Below are 15,037 nucleotides of genomic sequence, written 5' to 3'. Positions count from 1 at the left end.
CGGCCGCTCCCGCTGCTGCTGCTGCCGCCGCGGCTGCTCGGGCTGAGCGCGCCCCGGAACAGGCCGCCGCGCGCCGCGCACGGACCCGCAGCCCCGCCGGCCCGGCCGGGTCGGGCGGCCCAGGTAAGCGCCGAGGCCGGCCCGCGCCCGCAGCGTCCGAGCCCGCGCCGCGCCGGGGCTCGGGGGAGCCGCCGGCCCTTTGTCTCCCGGGGAGGGGCCGCGGAGGGCGCCCCCGACCTCGCTGGGACCACCGGCCGGGCCCCCGGCGCGGCGCCCTGGTCTGGGCCGGGCCTCGTCGCCCCGCCTGGCCGCCGCTGCCTCCCGCTGCTCGCCGCCCCCGGCCCCACCGCAGACCACCCTCCAGCCGTCCTCACCTTCGTCCTGGGGTCGCCTCCACAGGTGTCCGGGCCACCCACTCTGTGGCTCACCCCCCCGCGTCGGCGTGGTTGTCATCGTCTGTCAGCACTCCAGGTCCCGTGCCCTCTTGTCTCTTCTCTCACCTACGCCCACTCTCAGCATCCTGACCCTCTGTATAGTGCCCCTCCATATTTCCCCAAACTAAATGCTGCTAAGGTCTGGCCACTCGGCCGCCCTTCCTCTCTCTAGTTTGATTGAACTGTCGTCTCCCCATTCCCCCTCTCCCGGTGAGTGTTCCTGGAAGGTACTCACTGTAGGCACATCTCTCACTTGTATGGCGGGCGTGTATACGTGAGCCTGCAAAATTAACCACTCAGAGCCCCAAACCACACTTCTCACCTTTTCATCACCTGCACCCCAGCCACCTTACTTTTTCTCGAACCTGGTAACCAAGACACATAGGTCTGGACAGCCAACCTCTGTGAGGCCCCACATGCCTCCCTCTTCTTGTGTGCTGAACTTGTCTGAGCAGTACCTGCTGTCAGGCTAGCCCCTGGGAAGGCTGAGGAGGCCTGTGTTGGCAGCAAATCAAGAGTTTTATGAATAATAAGATGTGTGGCTTGCAGCACCTGCTATCTGAGGATCTAAGTATGCTATAACTATTAATTATTTTGTCTCTTGTCACTCACAGAACTTAGGGAAGTGTGCCTGGCCGACCGCTGAGTAAATTGAGGCACAGGGTGTGACGGTAAGGGTCCTGGAGGCAAGTCAGAGTTTGTCCTGAGGTTCTGTTCTCAAGTGCCTTTGTTCTTAGCTCCCTACTGCAACCACTGGGCTCTGGTTCCTAGCTTTAGACCCTAAGTGATACTGATCTCACTTAACATGTCCAGAGATACCAAGTTTCCTCTGATTTAAAGCAGGACTGTGAATCATAAATAAAGGTGCCGGCTGTTAAATGTCAGTGTGTCATTCATGGTTTCCTGGTGGGGTTAGTGGTCCTTGTAAGTACGTGTTGCCTCTATGGGATGGAGATTTATCCATTCATTAGGGGGAGCTTACTATGTGGCAGGCACTATTGCAGGCACCAGGGCTTCAGTGGTGAAGACAGACACAGCCCCTGTCCTCCTGGAGCTGACATTCTAAAGAGGAGGGAGTAAACAGATAAGCAGACAAAGTAAGTTCAGCAGTGGTAAGTGCTATAAAAGTGGGAAGGACCAGTTTGGATTTTATTCCAAGTGCAGTTAGAAGCCATTGGAGGATTTTAAGCAGAAAGGTGATAAGATCTGATTTATGTTTTAAAAGATCATTCTGGCCACTGTATAGAGACTGGATTATAAGGAGCAAAGGTAGAAGCAGGGATGCCAGTTGGGAGACAGACTATTGCAGCTGCCAGGCAAAAGATGGTGGTGGCTTGGGGGACCAAGGTGGTAGCAGTACCAGTGAAGAGGTGGAACCAGTCTGCTCCCCCTGGGGGAGTCTGAGATCTGTAAAGCAAAACTTCGGGGAGCACCGACTGAGATTTATATATCTAGCAGAGAATTTCTAGACCTGACTATGCTCGGGCTTAGCTCTGCAAACCTCATTCAGTGAGCCAGGTACTGTGCTTGACTCTAGGATACAGACATGAACAAGGTGAATAGGGAGCATTCTCCATGTTATAACAACGTGCTCACAGAAGGGTTATCCCCCTCCTTGATGGAAGAGGGTTTGTGGGTTTAAAAACCAGTTAGAAGTGGAGGAGAGCAGAATACACTGGGCTTCATTCCCACATCCGGCTGCATTATTTAAATGAGAGCATTATTGTCCTGCCTCTGCTGTAAGATGTTGCCCAAAGAAATTGGGACTGTTCTTATGGTAAGTGGGAAGACAACTCAGTGGCCATGAACTTGAAGCATTAACCAGAATAAAGCTTGATCTCCATGCTGCTGCAAATCTATGCTGTCAGAACTAGAGGATCTTGGGGTTTACATAGGCCAGTCCCCTCTTTTATGGTTGGGCACCTGTGACCCTAAAGGCTCAGTAACTCTTTTGAAATCCTACAGCAGTTTGTACGTTTTCTTATGGCACCTGCCACTTTCTACCTCTGTTTCAGCTCCGTGTATATGTGCATGACTCCAGGCTTTCTGCGGCCAGAGCCTCCATTGGATTCATCTTTGCATCCCTCACAGTGTTTAGATCAGTGTCCTGCACAAAAAGTAAACTCATCAAATATCAGATGACCTGCCTGAGTGTCTCACAGCACCTAAAACTAGAACCCAGGAGTCCTGTCCCTGTCCCTTTCTTTTTATCCGACCACACTCCCTTGCAGACTCCTCATCCAGGGTGCAGCTCAGTGGTAAACCCGGCAGTCTATCTCACTGAGCTCGCAGAACAGGGCAGCCCTTCCTTGATGGGTCTGCGCTCTCTCCAGCCCTGCCTGCAGGGAACAGCTGCTGAGGGTGCTGACCGAGGAGTTATTCGACACTCAGCAAATATGAAGTGTAGCTCTTAATCAGAGCATGGACTTCGTACCAAGACTATCTGGGTTTGGATCTTGGTTCTGCCATTATGAGCTGCGTGACCTTCAGCAAGTAACTTAACCTCTCCATGCCTCAGTTGTTGGGAGGATTAAGTTAAGTAATACTTATTAGATGCTTAGAAGAGCACCGAGCATTTAGTACGTGCCTGGTTGAAGTAGTAGCTATGATTTCACCATTATTTATTTATCTGCTTCTTATCACTCACCGGAATTTAAGCTCTTTGAGAGTGTAGATTTTGTCCTTTTTTTTTCAGTCTAATATTATAGTCCAGTACCTAAACTTTGTAGGCACACCGTATTTGTTAAACTGAATGACTTACTGAACACCTACTCTGTGCCAGGCACTGTTGTAGGTGCTGAGGATGTAGCAAGAACAAGATCGCCAAGATATCTGGTCTAATGAAGTTTGTATTCTAGTGGGAGAGACAGGCAGTAAACAAGTGAAGAAAATAGCATAGGATGGTGAAAAGAGAGAGAATAAAACAGAGCAATGAGATGGAGACTGACTGGGATGAAGGTTAGGGTCATAACTTTAGCTGGCTCTGAGGAGGTAGCTTTTGTTATTATTATTTTTTTTTTTTTTTGGTGAGGGAGATCAGCCCTGAGCTAACATCTGTGCTAACCCTCCTCTTTTTTGCTGAGGAAGACCAGCTCTGAGCTAATATCTATTGCCAATCCTCCTCCTCCTTTTTTTCCCCAAAACCCCAGTACATAGTTGTACATCATAGTTGCACATCCTTCTAGTTGCTGTATGTGGGACGCGGCCTCAGCATGGCCGGAGGAGGGATGCGTCAGTGCGCGCCCGGGATCCGAACCAGGGCCGCCAGTAGCGGAGCACGCACACTTAACCGCTAAGCCACAGGCCGGCCCAAGAGGTAGCTTTTGAATGGAGACCCGGATGATGGGCAGGGAGGAGAGCAAGAGCAGGAGCAATAAGCTCAGTGGGGCTGGAGTGTGGTGAGCGAGGAGATGGCAGGGGCTGGATCTGTGGTCGTAGTGAGTTTGGATTTTACTCGTCAGTTCTGAACAGTGGGAAGTCACTGCATGGGAACATTTCCTGGGGGTCCATCCTAGGAGAAAGAGCAAGACACTAGGAAGAGCAGTGAGTGGGCTCTCCTTGTCCTGGGATGGCTTTTGGAGGCCAGCAGTGTTGACTTTATTCCCGTCAGGTTCCTCATTTCTCTGGCCTGGGTACCCAGGAGGCATGGGCGCCATTGGCTATGTTGACGAAGGTCCAGTTGTGTGTGTCTGTGTGTCCTGTAGATTCCATTGAGGCGTCTTTTCTCCCTGAGTACGTAGGTAATCAGTAAGTGTTTCATGAATGAATGAGCATTGCCAGCTTTTAGCAACTTGTCCTGTGCAGTGGCGTGTCCTATGTTCTCTGCTCCTCTCTGCATGTATTAAAGCTTCTTATCTTGGCAGTAACTCTGGAATAACCTTGGAGTTTTGCTGCTGTTCTTCATATGTGCGTCAAGGACACCCACACACATATATGTCACAGTGTCCTTGTTGGGAGTATGCCAGGATTGACTGGGCAGCTTTCCTCCTCCACCCCACCTTCACTTCTCTTCCACTCTTCTGCTAAGTATCACCAGACTCTCTATAGAGGGTCAGGCTACACCATCCGCTCTGAACACCTCCTGCGTGATCAGGAACATGGTGGTACCTAGAAAGCATTGGTTCTCTTTGGTCTGGGCTGAGCAGAGTTGGGAAGCTCAGCAGAGCACTCAGAGAAATGGTGTTTCAAACCCAGGGGCTCAGCTCTCCAGGGATCCAGAGCGGGCCTGTATAGACTGGGTGCAGTTGACTGGCTTCTCAAATCCTCACTCAGGCGTCCACTTGCCAGTTAGTGTCCATGATACCACTTGCTCTGCTAATCTTGAGAGGCCAACACTAGTTAGTGGAAATCAAATAGAACTTTTGTGCTGCAAGTCACTTTCAGGGTGCTGGGGCATTTCATTGGCGGAATCCAAAATGCCTGTTAGTCATATGTCATCTGTAGCCTTGTAAAAACTAAACCCAGAGTGGGTGCAACCTTTTTCTCAGGTAATTGTTTTTTTTATCATGAGAGTAATATGTGCTCATTTAGAAAATGAGAATATGAATGATAGTGGCATTTTACATACGTTGTCTCATTTAATCCTCACTGTAGTTTCTCAGATGTGTACCATTATTACTATTTTACTATTATATTACTATTAAGAAGCTGAGGCCTGGAAAAGTTTGAGGTCAGGCCTGTCACAAACAGTGTCAGAATTCAAACCCAGGCAGTATGGCTCCCAAGCCCAAGCTCTGAGCACCGTATTAGGTACTGCTTCTGAGCAGAAGCAATAGAGAAGAAAAAAATCTCCCTTAAGCCCAGCGTGGGTGACATTGTTAGGGTGGCCACAGTTAGTTCACTGGCTGCTGTAAAGAGCTTGAATCCTACGCCCTTTCTCTGTCTCATCTGACCTTGGGCAAGCTAATTAACCTCCCTTTGCCTTACTTTCCCCAACTATAAATGGGGATAATGATACTTATACCATCAGAGCTCCTGGGGACATTATGATGTTGGAGCCAAAGTGCTTTTGAACTTCATGAAAGGGCGCTGAGCACCAACTGCTGTTATACTGGGTTATTAAAGACCTATTATGCCCTGATCCTCCTCGAAGCCTTGTTAAAAGGGGAAGACAACAGTCCACAGAGGGAAAGGTGTCCTTCAGTGCGGGCATAGCTGGACCAAAACATCATTTTTCTGCTTCTGAAGTTTCTTAAGGAGTGAGGCTCCTGAGTGCCTCTCTGTTTTCCATGGTCATGTTGTACTGTATAAGCTTCTGTGTGTATACTGTGCATCATAACATGATTGGGGACCACTGATGGCAGGGCCTTAGAGGGGCTTTAAGGGCTTGGTTTCTAATCCTGGCTATAATGTCTTTATAATATAAGCCAGGAACACAGAGAGACCAAGAAGTGATGGCTGTTTTCCATTCGTCCTTCCTTCCATCCTTCCTTTCTTCTAATGATTCATTAATTCAATTAATAAATATTTACTGAGCTTTTGTTATGATCTGGGCCTCATGGTAGGCAGGGAATACTATGGTGAGCAGGGTAAAAATAGTTCTTCCTTATAGTCTAGGCCAAGAGGCTTATTATCTAGTTGGAGTCATGTGAATAAAGAAAGAACATGTTGATGAGTGTTGTGAACTCTCCGGGAGGGTCAGGATGTAATTTCCAGATGCACATGTTGGCCCCCATGGGTACCTGGCCTGGGTGGGCCTTAAGGTAGAGGGCTGTGTTTGGCTTCCCAGAAGAGCAAAGGAAGAGTTAATAGATTAGAGCCCTTCTGTGTCACACTTAACAAAAGCTGCACTTGGTGTGGGCATCTTGAGAAACAATTAGCACCTTGGCAGCCCCCCCCCCCCCCCCCCCCCCCCCCCCCCCCCCCCCCCCCGTCAGTAAGAACTCCCTTTCCACTTAAAGCCTTAACCCTTTGTTACTTGGGTTCAAGTCAGGGAGGAATGATCATGGTGGTGGGCTCTTTCCGAAGTTTTTTCAAGTTATGCTACCAATCCAGGGCCTTTCTTATGAAATGACCGCCACACGTTGTCTCTCCCGAATTCTCTCCCTTCTGGCAGGTCTCCCTCTGCCAACTTGGGAAAGCAGGCATATGGAGGCAGGCGGGCTGTGGGGCTAGCTGCTCCGTGCTCTCTGGCATGCCCACAGGGTTCCTGAAGGAACTGATACCTGGGACACCTGTGTCCTCGAGCCCCCATTTGGGGTCAGTATGTGCAGAATGGGGTGGGGGAGGGATCTTTCTTCCCCTAGTCTGCCCAGCACCTGCCTCGGGATCTCTTCAAAGAGCGAGGTCAGGGAGGCCCGGCAGTTCATGCAAAAGCACACGGTGTTCTTCCTCTCTCCCTCCAGCCAGGGCTGGGGTGCAGAGGGTGAAGGACTGGCAGAGGCGTCTGCCCACATTCGGAGTGTGAGGAGGGTGCCAGGACAGCGTGGTAGACTCCTGGGTGGTGTTACTTTCCTCAGCCCCTGACATGTCGCTGTGTGTAGCCTTCCTGGTGCTAATCAGCTGCCCCTTCAATCTGGGGGCCCCAGAACAATTCAGCATCTGATCAGGAGGAAATGGCTGGCCCAGCAAGGAGACCAGGTCACTCCGTGCCCCTCGGCTTCCTCAAGTGTGGTTGGAGGCCACAGTAACACCGGTTCAGCTGGGAGAACGTGACCCACTTCCATATCCTCTCCCACGTGGAGAGCTGGGTGGGAGGCTTTTGGAGACCAGCTCCAATTAAGGTTTTTTCAGGCCTTAATGTCTCCTGAGTATCCAGCCCACATATTTCCTGCTGTTGGAATCCTGTGGTCCGAGTCCCTGAACTGAATAACAACCCCGACACAGATGAAGTTACGGCCTTGTCATCTGCAGTCCTGGATTCTGCAGGCGGGGCTTCCTGGGGTGATCAGGGTCCCTTGTGGGGCCTGATTCAAATACCTTTCACAATGTGGGCTCCGCCCTTGTTCTTCCTGCTAAATCACCAGGCACCAGAGACCCAGTTTCCAAGGAGATGGGTTAGCCTTGACCTCCCTGCCCAGAGCAAGGCCTCACAGCCTCCTGCCCCAGGCAGCCCTGGCTTCCGACAGACCATCCTGACCCTTGTCCTTGAAGAATGTTTTTCTACTGCAGGAATATGAGCTAAAATGTGATTTGGACCCTCTAGGTTTCTTCTATTCTCTCCAGGTAGAGGACATTTGAATGATTTTCCATTTGTAATTTTATGTTTCTCTTGTGTGTGTAGGGAAGGAGGATTTATTTAAATATGTGAAGCTGTGAGTACTGCCAAAATGACTTGAGGATTTTAAGGTGGTGAAGTGGTCGTTCTGAGCCCTGAGTGATCCAATCTTATTTACAAAGGAGAGAGCAAAAGGTGGTAGGGAAACTGTCAAGGTCAGCTCTGGCCAGGCTGTGATCTCAGACCTGTGTGAGTGCCGTTCCTGACTGTGCTCCACACTTGGCTTCCCGACAGAGGCAGAGGGTACCCTCCGCCCCCGTGTCCGTCCCTGCTGTTGGCACTGCTCAGTGGCCTCATAGGGCATATGGCATTCCTTCAGGCGATTACTGGAGTTACGGGAAGATGGGGTGTTGGTGATTTTTAGGAGGACATGGTGGGGCTTACAGGTGTGCGTGCCGGCTGTGGGGGTGTCTCTCCAGGGCTCTGGCTCTATTTTCCTGCACTGAGCAGCCTTCCGGAGTTTATGGTGGGACAAGGTGGAGCAGAGTCATCCAGAACAAGTGCAGAGTCCTTCCTCCCTCCTGGGGTGAAGCTGCCACTGCCCCCTGGGAGGCAGCATGTGCCCATCACCTCACACTTGCTCTAGGTGTTGGCTACCCACCCTCACTTCCTGTCTCCTAGGAAGAGAAGACGTTTCTTAGGCCTGTGAGCGATGATGGCAGAGCTTGAATGCGCAACATCAGGCACTGCACTGAACTGGCCGGACCACCCAGAGGAAGATCTTTTATTCATTCTCATCTTCTGACTCCATTCTACTTCCTTTAAAAAATATCGTTATTATTATTGGAGTAGGTAATTTATACATAATATAGAATTCAAAGTCTATATGGTGAAAACTAAGTTTTCCTCCCTCCCTGGATTCTCAGCCCCGAAAGAGACCACTGTTGGCCAACATCTTGTGTACCTTAACCAGAGACATTCTACATATGTACAAGTGCATCATGCACACGTGTGACCACACAGACGCCTGACATGCTATTTTTTTTCCCACTGTAATACACAGCGTTCTGCACCTTACTTTTTCCCTTCACAATAACTACTGGAACTCATTCCATACCACCATTATCACCATCATCGTCGTTGCTGGGCTAATACTTCTTGAGCATTTCCTGGGTGCCTGGTGTTGTTGCAAGTGTTAACTCATTTACTCCTCACAACAACCCTCTGAACTAAGTACTGTTACTATCTATGGTTTGCGGATGAGTAAACTGAGGCAAAGAGAGGTTAAGTTACTTGTCTAAGGTCATTTAGAACTACCTCACTCGTTTTAATGGTTCCATGGCATTCTTTTCATTGGTTATATTTTAATTTTTTTTAACCAGTCCCCTATTGGTGAGCATTTAAGTTTTCTGTCTTTTATGAGTTTAACAAGGAATATTCGTCTACGTATATTTTTGTGCATTTGTGTAAGTGTATCTATAGGATAAATTCCTACAGGCTGAGTTGCTAAAGCTGTTTAAATTTTAAGTATTGCCAAATTGCCCTCCATGGAGATGGTAGCCTTTTATATGCCCACTAAAATTGTACAAGAATACTTGTTTCCCCCATACCTTGGCAGAAGTCATCAAACTTTTTGATTGTTGCTAATCTGATAGATGAAGAGTGGTATATCATTATAATTTTAATTTGCATTTTCCTTATGAGGTAATAGAGCATCATTTCATATTTTTAAGAGCCATTTATGAACAATCTATTGTTTGCCCATTTCTTTCTTGGGTTGGCAGTCTTTTTCCTATTGATCTATAAGTGTTCTTTATATATTATGGAAGTTTGTCCTATGAGTGTGATATATGTTACATATATTTTCACAATTTGTCATTGTTCTTTTGATTATATTGTTTTTTCCATGCAGAGAGTTGTGATTTTTATCTAATCAGATTTTTAAATCTTTTCTTTTATAACTTCTAGGTTTCATTTTGTATTGTTTTGTTCTCTCACTGTTTTCTTCTAATATACTTACTCTCTATTTTATACATTTAAAACTTTGCTCCATAACCAAGGGTTCAAACCCGGCATCACCAGAAATGGGGCAAACTGGCATTGTGTGTGTGCCTCCAGGGGGACGTTGACAACATCAGCTATGATAGTTTCTTGCTAAAATGTTTAACCTTACTCTAATTCTAAGCAACAATTGGAAAATTCCAGATTGTGGAATATCCTAAAAACAACAGTCCTGGACTCTAAAAATGTTAATGTCATGATAAACAGAAAAGCTGGTGAACACTTCTAGGCCAAAGGAGATGAAAGAGCATGGGAACCAAATGCAATTGAGATCCTCGATTAGATCCTGGATTAAAAACTAGTAACGGCCAAAGTCAGGGGCGAGGGGTTGGGGAAATTTGGATATGGGCTGTACATCAGAGAATAACACCACTGGGTCATTATTAAGTTCCTTGGGGGTGAAAATAGTATTGTGGTTATGTAGGAGAATAGCCTTAGGAGAAGCGTGAGGAGAATTGAGCAAAGTGCCGTGATATCTGCATTTACTTTCAAATGTCTCAGGATAAAGGCAGCATCCGTACTCCCATACCCCACAATGTGGAGAGGTCTGAGACGAGTGTGGCAAAATGTTAACAGTTGTGACTCTAGGGACAGGATATTGGGATGTCCTTGTACTATTCTGTCAGATTTTCTGCAGCTTTGACATTTTTCAAAATAAAAAGGTGAGGAGAAAAAACCGACCTTATTGCGTCTGGAATTTATTTCGGTTGCAGTCCCCTCGGCTTCACCTGGCCCTTCTGGGTTATTGTCCTGGATTTCTGGTTTCTTTCCCCTTCTTTTACAACTTACAGTCATCTGTTTCCCTTTCCCTTAGGAACTTCTTTTTTGGGCAAGTTATTCTTTTTTGGACTTGGAAGTTTTTATGACTGCGTATCTTTCTGGCAGACTTACATGACTTTTCTAGAAGAGGGTAAGAACTGGTGTGCATTGGTGCCTGTACTTTTGTTTTGTTTTGTTTTAACACTGTGTTCTGTGCTCCAAGTAAATTTGTAAGGAAGTTTAGTTCTCTGAGATTTAAACAAAGTCTTGATGCTCAGGAATACCATCAAACTAAAATGTAGTGTAATTAACCTCTCTCTCAGAGAACTTTGATATAAGCTTTTTCCTCTCAGCTGAGAGTTTTTGAGAGGTCAGGTTCTGCTTGCATTCTGTGGATATGGGCTTGTAAAGACTCCTGGGTTCCTTTTTATGAAATGTGACAGTCTTGGGTGAGTAGCTGGCCTGTGAAAGCAGGAGTCTTTTTGCCAGGGGAGCGCTAACAGGCCAGCTTTGCCAGGAGCTTCTGCTCCCTTTCCGTAGCTTGGTGACTAATGATTTCGTGGCTTTGGGAATGGGAGATGTCATTACAAACGGGTGATGGGGATTTGGCTCCTGAACTGGATTATCTGGGTGTGCCTAGTCTGGGTGTTTATGCCTACACCCATTGGGAATGGGGACAGTTTCTTTCTTAGAGCCCTCACACGGGCTCCTGCAGCCTCCAGTCCGTTTCTGTCCACTCTTCTGAGCTTTTCCACAGTGGCCCCAGCCCTGAGCAAACCCTCTGGGTGACCGTGGGTAGATTCCTGCTGTATTAGACGCTGTGTTTTCCTATCTCCTCCGAGCATGTATATTTTCTCTGATCATCCCTCACCTCACCTCCAGCCACCACCGTCCTTGGCTTCAGACTGGACAAGTTCTGTGACCCATCAGGAGTTCTCATCTTCATGCTACTTCCCCCAGCGAGTTAATGGAATAAATGCATGTAGATTCTGGAGTTGTCCTTTTCTAAAATATTTTTGATTTTGATTATCAGCTTGTTAAACATTGAGGGAGGAAGGAAACTGAGTCTTCAGCAGCCTCTTAGGGGGAGATTTCTTCCTTCCTTGGATTATTTTTTGTTCAGAGGTAGCTGGAGAGAAAGGAGAGGGAAGGTCACCGCCTGTGTATTAGGGCAGAAGCAGTTATCCAAACAAACAGTGTGGCATATGTGATGTGTGGCTGTAATGAATCTTTGCAGTTTGTAGCAGTGGTATGGGTATGCTTTCGAGGTAAACAAACCTACCTATATTTTTATGCAAATTAGCACATATCTGTATGCTGAAAGTCTATAGGAAAGAGGAGGCAGTAACCGTAAAACTTATTTTCTTAAGAGTTTAGAGGAAGAAATTTCAACCAGGAGGCCATCCCTAGAGCCTCTCAGCTAGATCCTGAGGACAGCCATCCCCAGAGCTGGGCAATGAGGAGGGCGCTGGCTCTGGAGGCCAAGAGGCTGCCAGCCTGCCGCCTCTGGGGGCGCGACTAGGGGACTGAGCCCTCACCCTGCACATGACCCAATTGGTTTAGTGACCTAATTCTCCAACAGGAAGCTGGAGGTCATCCTGGTCCTGGGATTCTAGGGGGATGCAGTGAACCCCGTTCAGAAAACTCATGTATTCAAACCAATTATAGGAGACTTTAATGAGGGGAGGGATGGAGGGAGAGTAGGGGCAAAGGGAGAAGAGCTGGAGAGGGCGGTGATTCTTGAACAGGCCAGCCTCTATGGGGCGCTGGGAGGGCTGGGCCCTGCCGTGCCGGGGCCTGCCTCCGAGAGCAAGGCTTGTCCCTGAGAGAATGAGGGTGGTGTGGACATGTCCGTATGGCTCTGAGTGAAGGGACCTGGTGCAGCTCCTGATAAATAAATAGCACTGTGTCAGTTTTTCCCCTTTCTCTTTAAAAACAACTTTTAAATTTCCCAATTTAATTAAAATTTTAAATGGTGACCCTGTAAGAGTTGACATAGCTGTGGGCAGCGGGGTTGACGGAGCTTCCATGGGTTGAAATTTCCATTCTGGCCTCCTTCTCTGGAGGTGATCCAAGGTCTGTGGAACCTCCTGGCCAGGCTCCTTCCCTGGGATTATTAGGCTTGGAACTGGTCCTTCCAGCCTAAAGTTGACTTCAGCTCTGTCCCTAAGAAATCTGACCAGTGATACAAATTGAGTTTTCCCTTGGCGGGGGAGTGGGGGGCGTGGTTGTCAGCATGCTGGGGGCATCTCAGATGTTGATCTAAGTCTCAGGAGAGAAAAGGGTCCTTCTGCCATCAGCTTGCACAGGTGGGCTTTTGACACTGCCAGGTGCTCAGCCCGTGGTGGAGGTCATCCAGCCTGCGAGACCTCCTGCCCAGGAGTGGGGGGCTTCTTGCACCCACTTGAGAGCTGAGAGTTCCAGCCCTTACATCCACTTATAAATAGACAAGGGCTCTGGAGTCTGCATGACCCATTCCCCTGGAACCTGCCAGAGGCCGAAGGTGACGAGTTAGACTGAATCAGAGGAAGATCCGGAGGTGGATTCTGTAGGCGCTGGTTCCTGACTTAGGTCTCAGGCTTTGGCTTGGCCAGGTTTCAAGATTCCAGCTGTTCTCTGGAAAGAAAAAATAATATCTTTTTTAAATTAGGTCAAAAGATGCCTTTCTCTCCTTCTGTCCTTGTTCCCCTACTGTGTGGAGATAAAACCACCACCTGCATGTCCCTTGGTCAGAACTACAGAGCCTAACAACAGCCCAGGATCGGGAGTGTCCCGGTGCAGCCTGGAAACTTCCTCCGGCTCCACATTCCCTTCCTGTTTGCATTGTTCTTGAACCGCAAGAGGCCAGCAGAGCAAGCCTGCCAGGTGCTCTTCCTTAGCTGTGAAAAGCTGGGTTTCACCCAATTCAGGACTTGAAGAGACAGCGAGGTCTGGGTAACTTTTTCTACCAATCAGGCCAAAATCATAGGATAAATGTTTTAAACCAGAAGTTCTAAACAGATGTCTTATACCAATCCAGTTACATCAACATTATATAATATATGCATTCAGACTCCTTCAATTCCTTGGTGTTTTAGATTCCCTGAGGGGAGGACATTCTGGGGCTGGGGGCTTCCTTCATGGTTCCCAAATGAAGCTAACACAGGCTCCTCAAATCTGTTCATTCGCTTAACTGTTTATGGAGCACCAGATGTGACCTGCAGCACTGTTTCGTCCATCTGGATTCTCCAGCACAGAGCCTATGACCTACCACCTTCTCGAGGGTCCACAAAAATATTGGAGACCTGAAAAAAATGTATCAGCTCTCTCTACGCTTATGAGTTATGAGAATTCTACTTAATGAGAGATGTGAGTCCATTTTAATATGTCTCTGAGAATAAGGCTGCCTGGGGCCTGTGAGGGCCTTAAAGCCACCCTGTGGCCTGCCCTCCGAGAACTTCTGGTTTGGAGGTGGAAACAGTACGCAGACACCCAGGCACAGTGTCAGGGCAGTGCTGTGAGTGGGGGAAATTTGGGCGGGTGTGCAGACATAGGCTTCAGGGCAGAAGGTGACAGTAGAACAGTGAACAGTAAGTAGGGAAGGGCATTCTAGGCTGAGGGACCAGCAGACGTGAAGGCCCAGAGGTGTTGAAGGAGCCTGGTGCCACTGGTAACTCCGAGGTGACCACCAAGCAGGGTTTCTCACCCTCGGTTCTGTGGACACGGCGCCCGGACAATGCCTTGTGGGGGCTGTCCTGTGTATCATAGGATGTTTAGCAACACCCCTGGCCCCTACCCAGTAGCACCCTCCCGGTTATGACGATCAAAAATGTCTCCAGACATTGCCAGATGGCACCGACTAAGAACCACCAGTGTGCAGGGAATGTGGTGGACAGCTGGGATCTGACCGCCTGCCCCTGCACGAGATCACAGAGCCCTTTCTTTTCGCTTCCTGTCCAGCGCACAGGTCCTGAGGGAGCTGGCTCCGGGCAGGTTTGTGCCTGTCCTGGAACATGCCTGCAGGTGCTGTGTGCAAGAGTGGCCTTCAGGGCTTGTTCTGAGGGGGAGTCACACTGTGGACAGGAGGATGCACCCCCAAAGCCCTCCTAGTGCTTCCAGGTGCCCCCTTCCCAGCCTCACTTTGGTTTTCTGTGGTGCCTTTCCCGTGGTCATCAGGACGGCCGGGCAGGGCAGCAACACTCTGATTGTTGTTGGGCTGTTTTAAATCAGGTCAGGTGGATTTGGTTTTAGTGCTTCAAGAACCTTTACCGAAGGGCCCTCATCCGAGTGGTTCACACCTGGAACAGAATGTACCGTACTGCTTTGACGGCATGTCGCAGCTCTGAGGTAGGGGTGTTCAGAGGGTAATTGTTGAGAGTTGGGAATCACTCCTGTGCCAGCAGACCTGCGGCCAGAGAGGAGGAGGGCCTGTCTTTATTTGGGCTTCATAGCTGCACCCCACTCGAAGAGGGCCAGCCCTGGCAGATGTGGGGCAATCAGGATGGGTTACAGACAACTCCACACCTATCGAGGGGCCTTTGGAGAGCGACTGTAGGCCTCTCCACGTCCCCATTTCCCAGCGGCTCTTTAATGTTTTCTCGACTTTTAAATTTGATTTCAAATCTACAGAAGAGTTGAAATAGTACAG

At 48.7% G+C, this 15,037-nt stretch overlaps 1 protein-coding gene across 2 annotated transcripts in view; it reads left to right on the top strand.

The window, feature by feature from the left end:
* CTNNBIP1 (catenin beta interacting protein 1) overlaps positions 1–15,037 on the top strand; it is a 48,486-nt gene continuing 33,449 nt past the window's right edge. Inside the window, exon 1 of one of the 2 annotated variants that reach the window (XM_058552849.1) lies at positions 1–123. The gene's annotated coding sequence lies outside the window, so the exon portion shown is untranslated. Of the gene's footprint in view, positions 124–1,048; positions 1,106–15,037 lie in introns of those variants that run through there. The other variant, XM_058552851.1, reaches the window with a different exon arrangement.

Source organism: Diceros bicornis, chromosome 13, assembly GCF_020826845.1.
Source record: "Diceros bicornis minor isolate mBicDic1 chromosome 13, mDicBic1.mat.cur, whole genome shotgun sequence".
NCBI classification, from domain to species: Eukaryota; Metazoa; Chordata; class Mammalia; order Perissodactyla; family Rhinocerotidae; genus Diceros; species Diceros bicornis.
This window is presented reverse-complemented; position numbering and strand designations above follow the sequence as displayed.